This window comes from Denticeps clupeoides, chromosome 3 (genome assembly GCF_900700375.1).
Source record: "Denticeps clupeoides chromosome 3, fDenClu1.1, whole genome shotgun sequence".
Lineage (NCBI taxonomy): Eukaryota > Metazoa > Chordata > Actinopteri > Clupeiformes > Denticipitidae > Denticeps > Denticeps clupeoides.
The window spans coordinates 18,381,096-18,395,121 of record NC_041709.1 but is presented as its reverse complement, the minus strand read 5'-3'; the positions used below and the strand labels follow the sequence as shown (position 1 = coordinate 18,395,121).

The 14,026-nt window shown below is 35.0% G+C and overlaps 20 non-coding genes across 20 annotated transcripts; all 20 read left to right on the top strand.

The window, feature by feature from the left end:
- The first annotated feature begins 268 nt into the window (after positions 1–268).
- On the top strand, positions 269–487 carry LOC114787269 (small nucleolar RNA U3). Its single transcript, XR_003749386.1, has one exon. It is a non-coding gene; the product is annotated as a small nucleolar RNA U3 (small nucleolar RNA).
- A 445-nt stretch (positions 488–932) lies between these two features.
- LOC114787211 (small nucleolar RNA U3) lies at positions 933–1,153 on the top strand. The gene has a single exon (XR_003749346.1). It is a non-coding gene; the product is annotated as a small nucleolar RNA U3 (small nucleolar RNA).
- A 523-nt stretch (positions 1,154–1,676) lies between these two features.
- Positions 1,677–1,895, top strand: LOC114787289 (small nucleolar RNA U3). The gene has a single exon (XR_003749405.1). It is a non-coding gene; the product is annotated as a small nucleolar RNA U3 (small nucleolar RNA).
- Positions 1,896–2,340: 445 nt separating this feature from the next.
- On the top strand, positions 2,341–2,561 carry LOC114787189 (small nucleolar RNA U3). The gene has a single exon (XR_003749324.1). It is a non-coding gene; the product is annotated as a small nucleolar RNA U3 (small nucleolar RNA).
- A 524-nt stretch (positions 2,562–3,085) lies between these two features.
- LOC114787288 (small nucleolar RNA U3) lies at positions 3,086–3,304 on the top strand. Its single transcript, XR_003749404.1, has one exon. It is a non-coding gene; the product is annotated as a small nucleolar RNA U3 (small nucleolar RNA).
- A 446-nt stretch (positions 3,305–3,750) lies between these two features.
- LOC114787210 (small nucleolar RNA U3) lies at positions 3,751–3,971 on the top strand. The gene has a single exon (XR_003749345.1). It is a non-coding gene; the product is annotated as a small nucleolar RNA U3 (small nucleolar RNA).
- Positions 3,972–4,495: 524 nt separating this feature from the next.
- LOC114787287 (small nucleolar RNA U3) lies at positions 4,496–4,714 on the top strand. The gene has a single exon (XR_003749403.1). It is a non-coding gene; the product is annotated as a small nucleolar RNA U3 (small nucleolar RNA).
- Positions 4,715–5,159: 445 nt separating this feature from the next.
- LOC114787209 (small nucleolar RNA U3) lies at positions 5,160–5,380 on the top strand. The gene has a single exon (XR_003749344.1). It is a non-coding gene; the product is annotated as a small nucleolar RNA U3 (small nucleolar RNA).
- A 524-nt stretch (positions 5,381–5,904) lies between these two features.
- On the top strand, positions 5,905–6,123 carry LOC114787286 (small nucleolar RNA U3). The gene has a single exon (XR_003749402.1). It is a non-coding gene; the product is annotated as a small nucleolar RNA U3 (small nucleolar RNA).
- A 446-nt stretch (positions 6,124–6,569) lies between these two features.
- Positions 6,570–6,790, top strand: LOC114787208 (small nucleolar RNA U3). Its single transcript, XR_003749343.1, has one exon. It is a non-coding gene; the product is annotated as a small nucleolar RNA U3 (small nucleolar RNA).
- A 523-nt stretch (positions 6,791–7,313) lies between these two features.
- On the top strand, positions 7,314–7,532 carry LOC114787285 (small nucleolar RNA U3). Its single transcript, XR_003749401.1, has one exon. It is a non-coding gene; the product is annotated as a small nucleolar RNA U3 (small nucleolar RNA).
- Positions 7,533–7,978: 446 nt separating this feature from the next.
- LOC114787207 (small nucleolar RNA U3) lies at positions 7,979–8,199 on the top strand. Its single transcript, XR_003749342.1, has one exon. It is a non-coding gene; the product is annotated as a small nucleolar RNA U3 (small nucleolar RNA).
- A 524-nt stretch (positions 8,200–8,723) lies between these two features.
- On the top strand, positions 8,724–8,942 carry LOC114787284 (small nucleolar RNA U3). The gene has a single exon (XR_003749400.1). It is a non-coding gene; the product is annotated as a small nucleolar RNA U3 (small nucleolar RNA).
- A 445-nt stretch (positions 8,943–9,387) lies between these two features.
- On the top strand, positions 9,388–9,608 carry LOC114787206 (small nucleolar RNA U3). The gene has a single exon (XR_003749341.1). It is a non-coding gene; the product is annotated as a small nucleolar RNA U3 (small nucleolar RNA).
- A 523-nt stretch (positions 9,609–10,131) lies between these two features.
- Positions 10,132–10,350, top strand: LOC114787186 (small nucleolar RNA U3). Its single transcript, XR_003749321.1, has one exon. It is a non-coding gene; the product is annotated as a small nucleolar RNA U3 (small nucleolar RNA).
- A 446-nt stretch (positions 10,351–10,796) lies between these two features.
- Positions 10,797–11,017, top strand: LOC114787205 (small nucleolar RNA U3). The gene has a single exon (XR_003749340.1). It is a non-coding gene; the product is annotated as a small nucleolar RNA U3 (small nucleolar RNA).
- A 524-nt stretch (positions 11,018–11,541) lies between these two features.
- Positions 11,542–11,760, top strand: LOC114787185 (small nucleolar RNA U3). The gene has a single exon (XR_003749320.1). It is a non-coding gene; the product is annotated as a small nucleolar RNA U3 (small nucleolar RNA).
- A 445-nt stretch (positions 11,761–12,205) lies between these two features.
- Positions 12,206–12,426, top strand: LOC114787204 (small nucleolar RNA U3). Its single transcript, XR_003749339.1, has one exon. It is a non-coding gene; the product is annotated as a small nucleolar RNA U3 (small nucleolar RNA).
- Positions 12,427–12,949: 523 nt separating this feature from the next.
- Positions 12,950–13,168, top strand: LOC114787283 (small nucleolar RNA U3). Its single transcript, XR_003749399.1, has one exon. It is a non-coding gene; the product is annotated as a small nucleolar RNA U3 (small nucleolar RNA).
- A 445-nt stretch (positions 13,169–13,613) lies between these two features.
- Positions 13,614–13,834, top strand: LOC114787203 (small nucleolar RNA U3). Its single transcript, XR_003749338.1, has one exon. It is a non-coding gene; the product is annotated as a small nucleolar RNA U3 (small nucleolar RNA).
- Positions 13,835–14,026: the final 192 nt, after the last annotated feature.

The window sequence follows — 14,026 nt, the reverse complement described above, 5'->3', positions numbered from 1 at the left end:
ACAGTAAAGATGAGCTAGTTTTCTCCACCTACAACTATTGGTAAGATTGAGGAAACATCAAAAGAGAACTTTGCAATGAAATGTTTAATTGTATACATTCTACTGAATGAAACTTGTAACACCACATAGAGCAGCATATGCCTTGATTTCACAGCATTTTCGTTTTTGATCCTAAAAATCACGGCATATTTGTTTTGTTAGCGCCACTCACCAACTTTGGAAACATTAAGCATGGAACTCAGAAAGGTCATCAAAACCTATCGCCCTTAAGACTATACTTTCAGGGATCATTTCTATAGTTATTGACTTGGAAACGTGACATGAAAGTAGTGTCTCACTACTCACGATGATGATTTGTAATGCTTTTCTTTGAGCATGAGTCAGACAATGGTGGGGTTTGTTTCAACTCTTTACCGTATGTTGCTGATGATTGTTCTTGTTGTCTCTTTTAGAGACGCAAGAGAGAAGAAAGCATATTCAGAGTGATTGGTGCATTTGTTTATTGTCCTCAGTGGTGGCATAGTAAAATAAAATTTAGGAGGTGTCTTTGTTCAGATTTGTTTTACAATCAGTAAAATCTCATGAATTGTCCTTCATTGAGCAAATTGTAAAAACGTTTACCATAAAATCATTAGGCTCAGACAGATTTTACCCTATCGTACAATTTGAAGAAGCACAATTAGGATAAGAAGACTTCGTTTTCTCCACTTGCAACTATACGAAGGATAAAGAAGCACCCAACAAGAATTTTTGCAATGAAATATTCAAATGTTTACATTTTAATGAATGGAGCTTGTAATACTACGCAGAACTTGATTTGGTCTTCCACTTTGATACTAAATTTACAGTATATTCGTTTTTGTTTGCACGACTCAGCATATTTGTAAACATTAATCATGGAACTCAGATGGTCAATAAAACCAATCAGCATTAAGACTATACTTTCAGGGAATATTTCTTTAGTTTTTGGCTTGGAAACGTGAAAAGAAAGTTATTTTCCACTTCTCACGATGATGATTTGTGATGCTTTTCTTTAAACCCCTGAGTCAGACATTGGAGGGGTCTATTGAACCTTTTTCAGTATGTTGCTGATGATTGTTCTTGTTATTCTCTTTTAGAGACGCAAGAGAGAAGAAAGCATGTTCAGAGTGGCAGGACTTTCGTAATAAATATGTTTATTCTTTTAATTGATTGAAATGCCATGTCCTTAATGGAGCCATAGCAAACCAAGATTTACGATGTGTATTTAGTTTGTACTGTTTAGAAATCCATGAGGAATCAGATCGATTTTGGCATTGAAGTCAACAATTCGTATTGATTGCCATCGCTAGTTGAGCATGCTGTAAAAAAAGTCAACGTGTTTATGAGGCTTGGACATTAATCCCTTTACTATCCAATTTCAATAAACACAGTAAAGATGAGCTAGTTTTCTCCACCTACAACTATTGGTAAGATTGAGGAAACATCAAAAGAGAACTTTGCAATGAAATGTTTGATTGTATACATTCTACTGAATGAAACTTGTAACACCACATAGAGCAGCATATGCCTTGATTTCACAGCATTTTCGTTTTTGATCCTAAAAATCACGGCATATTTGTTTTGTTAGCGCCACTCACCAACTTTGGAAACATTAAGCATGGAACTCAGAAAGGTCATCAAAACCTATCGCCCTTAAGACTATACTTTCAGGGATCATTTCTATAGTTATTGACTTGGAAACGTGAAATGAAAGTAGTGTCTCACTACTCACGATGATGATTTGTAATGCTTTTCTTTGAGCATGAGTCAGACAATGGTGGGGTTTGTTTCAACTCTTTACCGTATGTTGCTGATGATTGTTCTTGTTGTCTCTTTTAGAGACGCAAGAGAGAAGAAAGCATATTCAGAGTGATTGGTGCATTTGTTTATTGTCCTCAGTGGTGGCATAGTAAAATAAAATTTAGGAGGTGTCTTTGTTCTGATTTGTTTTACAATCAGTAAAATCTCATGAATTGTCCTTCATTGAGCAAATTGTAAAAACGTTTACCATAAAATCATTAGGCTCAGACAGATTTTACCCTATCGTACAATTTGAAGAAGCACAATTAGGATAAGAAGACTTCGTTTTCTCCACCTGCAACTATACGAAGGATAAAGAAGCACCCAACAAGAATTTTTGCAATGAAATATTCAAATGTTTACATTTTAATGAATGGAGCTTGTAATACTACGCAGAACTTGATTTGGTCTTCCACTTTGATACTAAATTTACAGTATATTCGTTTTTGTTTGCACGACTCAGCATATTTGTAAACATTAATCATGGAACTCAGATGGTCAATAAAACCAATCAGCATTAAGACTATACTTTCAGGGAATATTTCTTTAGTTTTTGGCTTGGATACGTGAAAAGAAAGTTATTTTCCACTTCTCACGATGATGATTTGTGATGCTTTTCTTTAAACCCCTGAGTCAGACATTGGAGGGGTCTATTGAACCTTTTTCAGTATGTTGCTGATGATTGTTCTTGTTATTCTCTTTTAGAGACGCAAGAGAGAAGAAAGCATGTTCTGAGTGGCAGGACTTTCGTAATAAACATGTTTATTCTTTTAATTGATTGAAATGCCATGTCCTTAATGGAGCCATAGCAAACCAAGATTTACGATGTGTATTTAGTTTGTACTGTTTAGAAATCCATGAGGAATCAGATCAATTTTGGCATTGAAGTCAACAATTCGTATGTGATTGCCATCGCTAGTTGAGCATGCTGTAAAAAAAGTCAACGTGTTTATGAGGCTTGGACATTAATCCCTTTACTATCCAATTTCAATAAACACAGTAAAGATGAGCTAGTTTTCTCCACCTACAACTATTGGTAAGATTGAGGAAACATCAAAAGATAACTTTGCAATGAAATGTTTGATTGTATACATTCTACTGAATGAAACTTGTAACACCACATAGAGCAGCATATGCCTTGATTTCACAGCATTTTCGTTTTTGATCCTAAAAATCACGGCATATTTGTTTTGTTAGCGCCACTCACCAACTTTGGAAACATTAAGCATGGAACTCAGAAAGGTCATCAAAACCTATCGCCCTTAAGACTATACTTTCAGGGATCATTTCTATAGTTATTGACTTGGAAACGTGAAATGAAAGTAGTGTCTCACTACTCACGATGATGATTTGTAATGCTTTTCTTTGAGCATGAGTCAGACAATGGTGGGGTTTGTTTCAACTCTTTACCGTATGTTGCTGATGATTGTTCTTGTTGTCTCTTTTAGAGACGCAAGAGAGAAGAAAGCATATTCAGAGTGATTGGTGCATTTGTTTATTGTCCTCAGTGGTGGCATAGTAAAATAAAATTTAGGAGGTGTCTTTGTTCTGATTTGTTTTACAATCAGTAAAATCTCATGAATTGTCCTTCATTGAGCAAATTGTAAAAACGTTTACCATAAAATCATTAGGCTCAGACAGATTTTACCCTATCGTACAATTTGAAGAAGCACAATTAGGATAAGAAGACTTCGTTTTCTCCACCTTGCAACTATACGAAGGATAAAGAAGCACCCAACAAGAATTTTTGCAATGAAATATTCAAATGTTTACATTTTAATGAATGGAGCTTGTAATACTACGCAGAACTTGATTTGGTCTTCCACTTTGATACTAAATTTACAGTATATTCGTTTTTGTTTGCACGACTCAGCATATTTGTAAACATTAATCATGGAACTCAGATGGTCAATAAAACCAATCAGCATTAAGACTATACTTTCAGGGAATATTTCTTTAGTTTTTGGCTTGGAAACGTGAAAAGAAAGTTATTTTCCACTTCTCACGATGATGATTTGTGATGCTTTTCTTTAAACCCCTGAGTCAGACATTGGAGGGGTCTATTGAACCTTTTTCAGTATGTTGCTGATGATTGTTCTTGTTATTCTCTTTTAGAGACGCAAGAGAGAAGAAAGCATGTTCAGAGTGGCAGGACTTTCGTAATAAATATGTTTATTCTTTTAATTGATTGAAATGCCATGTCCTTAATGGAGCCATAGCAAACCAAGATTTACGATGTGTATTTAGTTTGTACTGTTTAGAAATCCATGAGGAATCAGATCGATTTTGGCATTGAAGTCAACAATTCGTATGTGATTGCCATCGCTAGTTGAGCATGCTGTAAAAAAAGTCAACGTGTTTATGAGGCTTGGACATTAATCCCTTTACTATCCAATTTCAATAAACACAGTAAAGATGAGCTAGTTTTCTCCACCTACAACTATTGGTAAGATTGAGGAAACATCAAAAGAGAACTTTGCAATGAAATGTTTGATTGTATACATTCTACTGAATGAAACTTGTAACACCACATAGAGCAGCATATGCCTTGATTTCACAGCATTTTCGTTTTTGATCCTAAAAATCACGGCATATTTGTTTTGTTAGCGCCACTCACCAACTTTGGAAACATTAAGCATGGAACTCAGAAAGGTCATCAAAACCTATCGCCCTTAAGACTATACTTTCAGGGATCATTTCTATAGTTATTGACTTGGAAACGTGAAATGAAAGTAGTGTCTCACTACTCACGATGATGATTTGTAATGCTTTTCTTTGAGCATGAGTCAGACAATGGTGGGGTTTGTTTCAACTCTTTACCGTATGTTGCTGATGATTGTTCTTGTTGTCTCTTTTAGAGACGCAAGAGAGAAGAAAGCATATTCAGAGTGATTGGTGCATTTGTTTATTGTCCTCAGTGGTGGCATAGTAAAATAAAATTTAGGAGGTGTCTTTGTTCTGATTTGTTTTACAATCAGTAAAATCTCATGAATTGTCCTTCATTGAGCAAATTGTAAAAACGTTTACCATAAAATCATTAGGCTCAGACAGATTTTACCCTATCGTACAATTTGAAGAAGCACAATTAGGATAAGAAGACTTCGTTTTCTCCACTTGCAACTATACGAAGGATAAAGAAGCACCCAACAAGAATTTTTGCAATGAAATATTCAAATGTTTACATTTTAATGAATGGAGCTTGTAATACTACGCAGAACTTGATTTGGTCTTCCACTTTGATACTAAATTTACAGTATATTCGTTTTTGTTTGCACGACTCAGCATATTTGTAAACATTAATCATGGAACTCAGATGGTCAATAAAACCAATCAGCATTAAGACTATACTTTCAGGGAATATTTCTTTAGTTTTTGGCTTGGAAACGTGAAAAGAAAGTTATTTTCCACTTCTCACGATGATGATTTGTGATGCTTTTCTTTAAACCCCTGAGTCAGACATTGGAGGGGTCTATTGAACCTTTTTCAGTATGTTGCTGATGATTGTTCTTGTTATTCTCTTTTAGAGACGCAAGAGAGAAGAAAGCATGTTCAGAGTGGCAGGACTTTCGTAATAAATATGTTTATTCTTTTAATTGATTGAAATGCCATGTCCTTAATGGAGCCATAGCAAACCAAGATTTACGATGTGTATTTAGTTTGTACTGTTTAGAAATCCATGAGGAATCAGATCGATTTTGGCATTGAAGTCAACAATTCGTATGTGATTGCCATCGCTAGTTGAGCATGCTGTAAAAAAAGTCAACGTGTTTATGAGGCTTGGACATTAATCCCTTTACTATCCAATTTCAATAAACACAGTAAAGATGAGCTAGTTTTCTCCACCTACAACTATTGGTAAGATTGAGGAAACATCAAAAGAGAACTTTGCAATGAAATGTTTGATTGTATACATTCTACTGAATGAAACTTGTAACACCACATAGAGCAGCATATGCCTTGATTTCACAGCATTTTCGTTTTTGATCCTAAAAATCACGGCATATTTGTTTTGTTAGCGCCACTCACCAACTTTGGAAACATTAAGCATGGAACTCAGAAAGGTCATCAAAACCTATCGCCCTTAAGACTATACTTTCAGGGATCATTTCTATAGTTATTGACTTGGAAACGTGAAATGAAAGTAGTGTCTCACTACTCACGATGATGATTTGTAATGCTTTTCTTTGAGCATGAGTCAGACAATGGTGGGGTTTGTTTCAACTCTTTACCGTATGTTGCTGATGATTGTTCTTGTTGTCTCTTTTAGAGACGCAAGAGAGAAGAAAGCATATTCAGAGTGATTGGTGCATTTGTTTATTGTCCTCAGTGGTGGCATAGTAAAATAAAATTTAGGAGGTGTCTTTGTTCTGATTTGTTTTACAATCAGTAAAATCTCATGAATTGTCCTTCATTGAGCAAATTGTAAAAACGTTTACCATAAAATCATTAGGCTCAGACAGATTTTACCCTATCGTACAATTTGAAGAAGCACAATTAGGATAAGAAGACTTCGTTTTCTCCACCTTGCAACTATACGAAGGATAAAGAAGCACCCAACAAGAATTTTTGCAATGAAATATTCAAATGTTTACATTTTAATGAATGGAGCTTGTAATACTACGCAGAACTTGATTTGGTCTTCCACTTTGATACTAAATTTACAGTATATTCGTTTTTGTTTGCACGACTCAGCATATTTGTAAACATTAATCATGGAACTCAGATGGTCAATAAAACCAATCAGCATTAAGACTATACTTTCAGGGAATATTTCTTTAGTTTTTGGCTTGGAAACGTGAAAAGAAAGTTATTTTCCACTTCTCACGATGATGATTTGTGATGCTTTTCTTTAAACCCCTGAGTCAGACATTGGAGGGGTCTATTGAACCTTTTTCAGTATGTTGCTGATGATTGTTCTTGTTATTCTCTTTTAGAGACGCAAGAGAGAAGAAAGCATGTTCAGAGTGGCAGGACTTTCGTAATAAATATGTTTATTCTTTTAATTGATTGAAATGCCATGTCCTTAATGGAGCCATAGCAAACCAAGATTTACGATGTGTATTTAGTTTGTACTGTTTAGAAATCCATGAGGAATCAGATCGATTTTGGCATTGAAGTCAACAATTCGTATTGATTGCCATCGCTAGTTGAGCATGCTGTAAAAAAAGTCAACGTGTTTATGAGGCTTGGACATTAATCCCTTTACTATCCAATTTCAATAAACACAGTAAAGATGAGCTAGTTTTCTCCACCTACAACTATTGGTAAGATTGAGGAAACATCAAAAGAGAACTTTGCAATGAAATGTTTGATTGTATACATTCTACTGAATGAAACTTGTAACACCACATAGAGCAGCATATGCCTTGATTTCACAGCATTTTCGTTTTTGATCCTAAAAATCACGGCATATTTGTTTTGTTAGCGCCACTCACCAACTTTGGAAACATTAAGCATGGAACTCAGAAAGGTCATCAAAACCTATCGCCCTTAAGACTATACTTTCAGGGATCATTTCTATAGTTATTGACTTGGAAACGTGAAATGAAAGTAGTGTCTCACTACTCACGATGATGATTTGTAATGCTTTTCTTTGAGCATGAGTCAGACAATGGTGGGGTTTGTTTCAACTCTTTACCGTATGTTGCTGATGATTGTTCTTGTTGTCTCTTTTAGAGACGCAAGAGAGAAGAAAGCATATTCAGAGTGATTGGTGCATTTGTTTATTGTCCTCAGTGGTGGCATAGTAAAATAAAATTTAGGAGGTGTCTTTGTTCTGATTTGTTTTACAATCAGTAAAATCTCATGAATTTGTCCTTCATTGAGCAAATTGTAAAAACGTTTACCATAAAATCATTAGGCTCAGACAGATTTTACCCTATCGTACAATTTGAAGAAGCACAATTAGGATAAGAAGACTTCGTTTTCTCCACTTGCAACTATACGAAGGATAAAGAAGCACCCAACAAGAATTTTTGCAATGAAATATTCAAATGTTTACATTTTAATGAATGGAGCTTGTAATACTACGCAGAACTTGATTTGGTCTACCACTTTGATACTAAATTTACAGTATATTCGTTTTTGTTTGCACGACTCAGCATATTTGTAAACATTAATCATGGAACTCAGATGGTCAATAAAACCAATCAGCATTAAGACTATACTTTCAGGGAATATTTCTTTAGTTTTTGGCTTGGAAACGTGAAAAGAAAGTTATTTTCCACTTCTCACGATGATGATTTGTGATGCTTTTCTTTAAACCCCTGAGTCAGACATTGGAGGGGTCTATTGAACCTTTTTCAGTATGTTGCTGATGATTGTTCTTGTTATTCTCTTTTAGAGACGCAAGAGAGAAGAAAGCATGTTCAGAGTGGCAGGACTTTCGTAATAAATATGTTTATTCTTTTAATTGATTGAAATGCCATGTCCTTAATGGAGCCATAGCAAACCAAGATTTACGATGTGTATTTAGTTTGTACTGTTTAGAAATCCATGAGGAATCAGATCGATTTTGGCATTGAAGTCAACAATTCGTATGTGATTGCCATCGCTAGTTGAGCATGCTGTAAAAAAAGTCAACGTGTTTATGAGGCTTGGACATTAATCCCTTTACTATCCAATTTCAATAAACACAGTAAAGATGAGCTAGTTTTCTCCACCTACAACTATTGGTAAGATTGAGGAAACATCAAAAGAGAACTTTGCAATGAAATGTTTGATTGTATACATTCTACTGAATGAAACTTGTAACACCACATAGAGCAGCATATGCCTTGATTTCACAGCATTTTCGTTTTTGATCCTAAAAATCACGGCATATTTGTTTTGTTAGCGCCACTCACCAACTTTGGAAACATTAAGCATGGAACTCAGAAAGGTCATCAAAACCTATCGCCCTTAAGACTATACTTTCAGGGATCATTTCTATAGTTATTGACTTGGAAACGTGAAATGAAAGTAGTGTCTCACTACTCACGATGATGATTTGTAATGCTTTTCTTTGAGCATGAGTCAGACAATGGTGGGGTTTGTTTCAACTCTTTACCGTATGTTGCTGATGATTGTTCTTGTTGTCTCTTTTAGAGACGCAAGAGAGAAGAAAGCATATTCAGAGTGATTGGTGCATTTGTTTATTGTCCTCAGTGGTGGCATAGTAAAATAAAATTTAGGAGGTGTCTTTGTTCTGATTTGTTTTACAATCAGTAAAATCTCATGAATTGTCCTTCATTGAGCAAATTGTAAAAACGTTTACCATAAAATCATTAGGCTCAGACAGATTTTACCCTATCGTACAATTTGAAGAAGCACAATTAGGATAAGAAGACTTCGTTTTCTCCACTTGCAACTATACGAAGGATAAAGAAGCACCCAACAAGAATTTTTGCAATGAAATATTCAAATGTTTACATTTTAATGAATGGAGCTTGTAATACTACGCAGAACTTGATTTGGTCTTCCACTTTGATACTAAATTTACAGTATATTCGTTTTTGTTTGCACGACTCAGCATATTTGTAAACATTAATCATGGAACTCAGATGGTCAATAAAACCAATCAGCATTAAGACTATACTTTCAGGGAATATTTCTTTAGTTTTTGGCTTGGAAACGTGAAAAGAAAGTTATTTTCCACTTCTCACGATGATGATTTGTGATGCTTTTCTTTAAACCCCTGAGTCAGACATTGGAGGGGTCTATTGAACCTTTTTCAGTATGTTGCTGATGATTGTTCTTGTTATTCTCTTTTAGAGACGCAAGAGAGAAGAAAGCATGTTCAGAGTGGCAGGACTTTCGTAATAAATATGTTTATTCTTTTAATTGATTGAAATGCCATGTCCTTAATGGAGCCATAGCAAACCAAGATTTACGATGTGTATTTAGTTTGTACTGTTTAGAAATCCATGAGGAATCAGATCGATTTTGGCATTGAAGTCAACAATTCGTTGTGATTGCCATCGCTAGTTGAGCATGCTGTAAAAAAAGTCAACGTGTTTATGAGGCTTGGACATTAATCCCTTTACTATCCAATTTCAATAAACACAGTAAAGATGAGCTAGTTTTCTCCACCTACAACTATTGGTAAGATTGAGGAAACATCAAAAGAGAACTTTGCAATGAAATGTTTGATTGTATACATTCTACTGAATGAAACTTGTAACACCACATAGAGCAGCATATGCCTTGATTTCACAGCATTTTCGTTTTTGATCCTAAAAATCACGGCATATTTGTTTTGTTAGCGCCACTCACCAACTTTGGAAACATTAAGCATGGAACTCAGAAAGGTCATCAAAACCTATCGCCCTTAAGACTATACTTTCAGGGATCATTTCTATAGTTATTGACTTGGAAACGTGAAATGAAAGTAGTGTCTCACTACTCACGATGATGATTTGTAATGCTTTTCTTTGAGCATGAGTCAGACAATGGTGGGGTTTGTTTCAACTCTTTACCGTATGTTGCTGATGATTGTTCTTGTTGTCTCTTTTAGAGACGCAAGAGAGAAGAAAGCATATTCAGAGTAATTGGTGCATTTGTTTATTGTCCTCAGTGGTGGCATTGTAAAATAAAATTTAGGAGGTGTCTTTGTTCTGATTTGTTTTACAATCAGTAAAATCTCATGAATTGTCCTTCATTGAGCAAATTGTAAAAACGTTTACCATAAAATCATTAGGCTCAGACAGATTTTACCCTATCGTACAATTTGAAGAAGCACAATTAGGATAAGAAGACTTCGTTTTCTCCACCTTGCAACTATACGAAGGATAAAGAAGCACCCAACAAGAATTTTTGCAATGAAATATTCAAATGTTTACATTTTAATGAATGGAGCTTGTAATACTACGCAGAACTTGATTTGGTCTTCCACTTTGATACTAAATTTACAGTATATTCGTTTTTGTTTGCACGACTCAGCATATTTGTAAACATTAATCATGGAACTCAGATGGTCAATAAAACCAATCAGCATTAAGACTATACTTTCAGGGAATATTTCTTTAGTTTTTGGCTTGGAAACGTGAAAAGAAAGTTATTTTCCACTTCTCACGATGATGATTTGTGATGCTTTTCTTTAAACCCCTGAGTCAGACATTGGAGGGGTCTATTGAACCTTTTTCAGTATGTTGCTGATGATTGTTCTTGTTATTCTCTTTTAGAGACGCAAGAGAGAAGAAAGCATGTTCAGAGTGGCAGGACTTTCGTAATAAATATGTTTATTCTTTTAATTGATTGAAATGCCATGTCCTTAATGGAGCCATAGCAAACCAAGATTTACGATGTGTATTTAGTTTGTACTGTTTAGAAATCCATGAGGAATCAGATCGATTTTGGCATTGAAGTCAACAATTCGTATGTGATTGCCATCGCTAGTTGAGCATGCTGTAAAAAAAGTCAACGTGTTTATGAGGCTTGGACATTAATCCCTTTACTATCCAATTTCAATAAACACAGTAAAGATGAGCTAGTTTTCTCCACCTACAACTATTGGTAAGATTGAGGAAACATCAAAAGAGAACTTTGCAATGAAATGTTTGATTGTATACATTCTACTGAATGAAACTTGTAACACCACATAGAGCAGCATATGCCTTGATTTCACAGCATTTTCGTTTTTGATCCTAAAAATCACGGCATTATTGTTTTGTTAGCGCCACTCACCAACTTTGGAAACATTAAGCATGGAACTCAGAAAGGTCATCAAAACCTATCGCCCTTAAGACTATACTTTCAGGGATCATTTCTATAGTTATTGAATTGGAAACGTGAAATGAAAGTAGTGTCTCACTACTCACGATGATGATTTGTAATGCTTTTCTTTGAGCATGAGTCAGACAATGGTGGGGTTTGTTTCAACTCTTTACCGTATGTTGCTGATGATTGTTCTTGTTGTCTCTCTTAGAGACGCAAGAGAGAAGAAAGCATATTCAGAGTGATTGGTGCATTTGTTTATTGTCCTCAGTGGTGGCATAGTAAAATAAAATTTAGGAGGTGTCTTTGTTCTGATTTGTTTTACAATCAGTAAAATCTCATGAATTGTCCTTCATTGAGCAAATTGTAAAAACGTTTACCATAAAATCATTAGGCTCAGACAGATTTTACCCTATCGTACAATTTGAAGAAGCACAATTAGGATAAGAAGACTTCGTTTTCTCCACTTGCAACTATACGAAGGATAAAGAAGCACCCAACAAGAATTTTTGCAATGAAATATTCAAATGTTTACATTTTAATGAATGGAGCTTTTAATACTACGCAGAACTTGATTTGGTCTTCCACTTTGATACTAAATTTACAGTATATTCGTTTTTGTTTGCACGACTCAGCATATTTGTAAACATTAATCATGGAACTCAGATGGTCAATAAAACCAATCAGCATTAAGACTATACTTTCAGGGAATATTTCTTTAGTTTTTGGCTTGGAAACGTGAAAAGAAAGTTATTTTCCACTTCTCACGATGATGATTTGTGATGCTTTTCTTTAAACCCCTGAGTCAGACATTGGAGGGGTCTATTGAACCTTTTTCAGTATGTTGCTGATGATTGTTCTTGTTATTCTCTTTTAGAGACGCAAGAGAGAAGAAAGCATGTTCAGAGTGGCAGGACTTTCGTAATAAACATGTTTATTCTTTTAATTGATTGAAATGCCATGTCCTTAATGGAGCCATAGCAAACCAAGATTTACGATGTGTATTTAGTTTGTACTGTTTAGAAATCCATGAGGAATCAGATCAATTTTGGCATTGAAGTCAACAATTCGTATTGATTGCCATCGCTAGTTGAGCATGCTGTAAAAAAAGTCAACGTGTTTATGAGGCTTGGACATTAATCCCTTTACTATCCAATTTCAATAAACACAGTAAAGATGAGCTAGTTTTCTCCACCTACAACTATTGGTAAGATTGAGGAAACATCAAAAGATAACTTTGCAATGAAATGTTTGATTGTATACATTCTACTGAATGAAACTTGTAACACCACATAGAGCAGCATATGCCTTGATTTCACAGCATTTTCGTTTTTGATCCTAAAAATCACGGCATATTTGTTTTGTTAGCGCCACTCACCAACTTTGGAAACATTAAGCATGGAACTCAGAAAGGTCATCAAAACCTATCGCCCTTAAGACTATACTTTCAGGGATCATTTCTATAGTTATTGACTTGGAAACGTGAAATGAAAGTAGTGTCTCACTACTCACGATGATGATTTGTAATGCTTTTCTTTGAGCATGAGTCAGACAATGGTGGGGTTTGTTTCAACTCTTTACCGTATGTTGCTGATGATTGTTCTTGTTGTCTCTTTTAGAGACGCAAGAGAGAAGAAAGCATATTCAGAGTGATTGGTGCATTTGTTTATTGTCCTCAGTGGTGGCATAGTAAAATAAAATTTAGGAGGTGTCTTTGTTCTGATTTGTTTTACAATCAGTAAAATCTCATGAATTGTCCTTCATTGAGCAAATTGTAAAAACGTTTACCATAAAATCATTAGGCTCAGACAGATTTTACCCTATCGTACAATTTGAAGAAGCACAATTAGGATAAGAAGACTTCGTTTTCTCCACTTGCAACTATACGAAGGATAAAGAAGCACCCAACAAGAATTTTTGCAATGAAATATTCAAATGTTTACATTTTAATGAATGGAGCTTGTAATACTACGCAGAACTTGATTTGGTCTTCCACTTTGATACTAAATTTACAGTATATTCGTTTTTGTTTGCACGACTCAGCATATTTGTAAACATTAATCATGGAACTCAGATGGTCAATAAAACCAATCAGCATTAAGACTATACTTTCAGGGAATATTTCTTTAGTTTTTGGCTTGGAAACGTGAAAAGAAAGTTATTTTCCACTTCTCACGATGATGATTTGTGATGCTTTTCTTTAAACCCCTGAGTCAGACATTGGAGGGGTCTATTGAACCTTTTTCAGTATGTTGCTGATGATTGTTCTTGTTATTCTCTTTTAGAGACGCAAGAGAGAAGAAAGCATGTTCAGAGTGGCAGGACTTTCGTAATAAATATGTTTATTCTTTTAATTGATTGAAATGCCATGTCCTTAATGGAGCCATAGCAAACCAAGATTTACGATGTGTATTTAGTTTGTACTGTTTAGAAATCCATGAGGAATCAGATCGATTTTGGCATTGAAGTCAACAATTCGTATTGATTGCCATCGCTAGTTGAGCATGCTGTA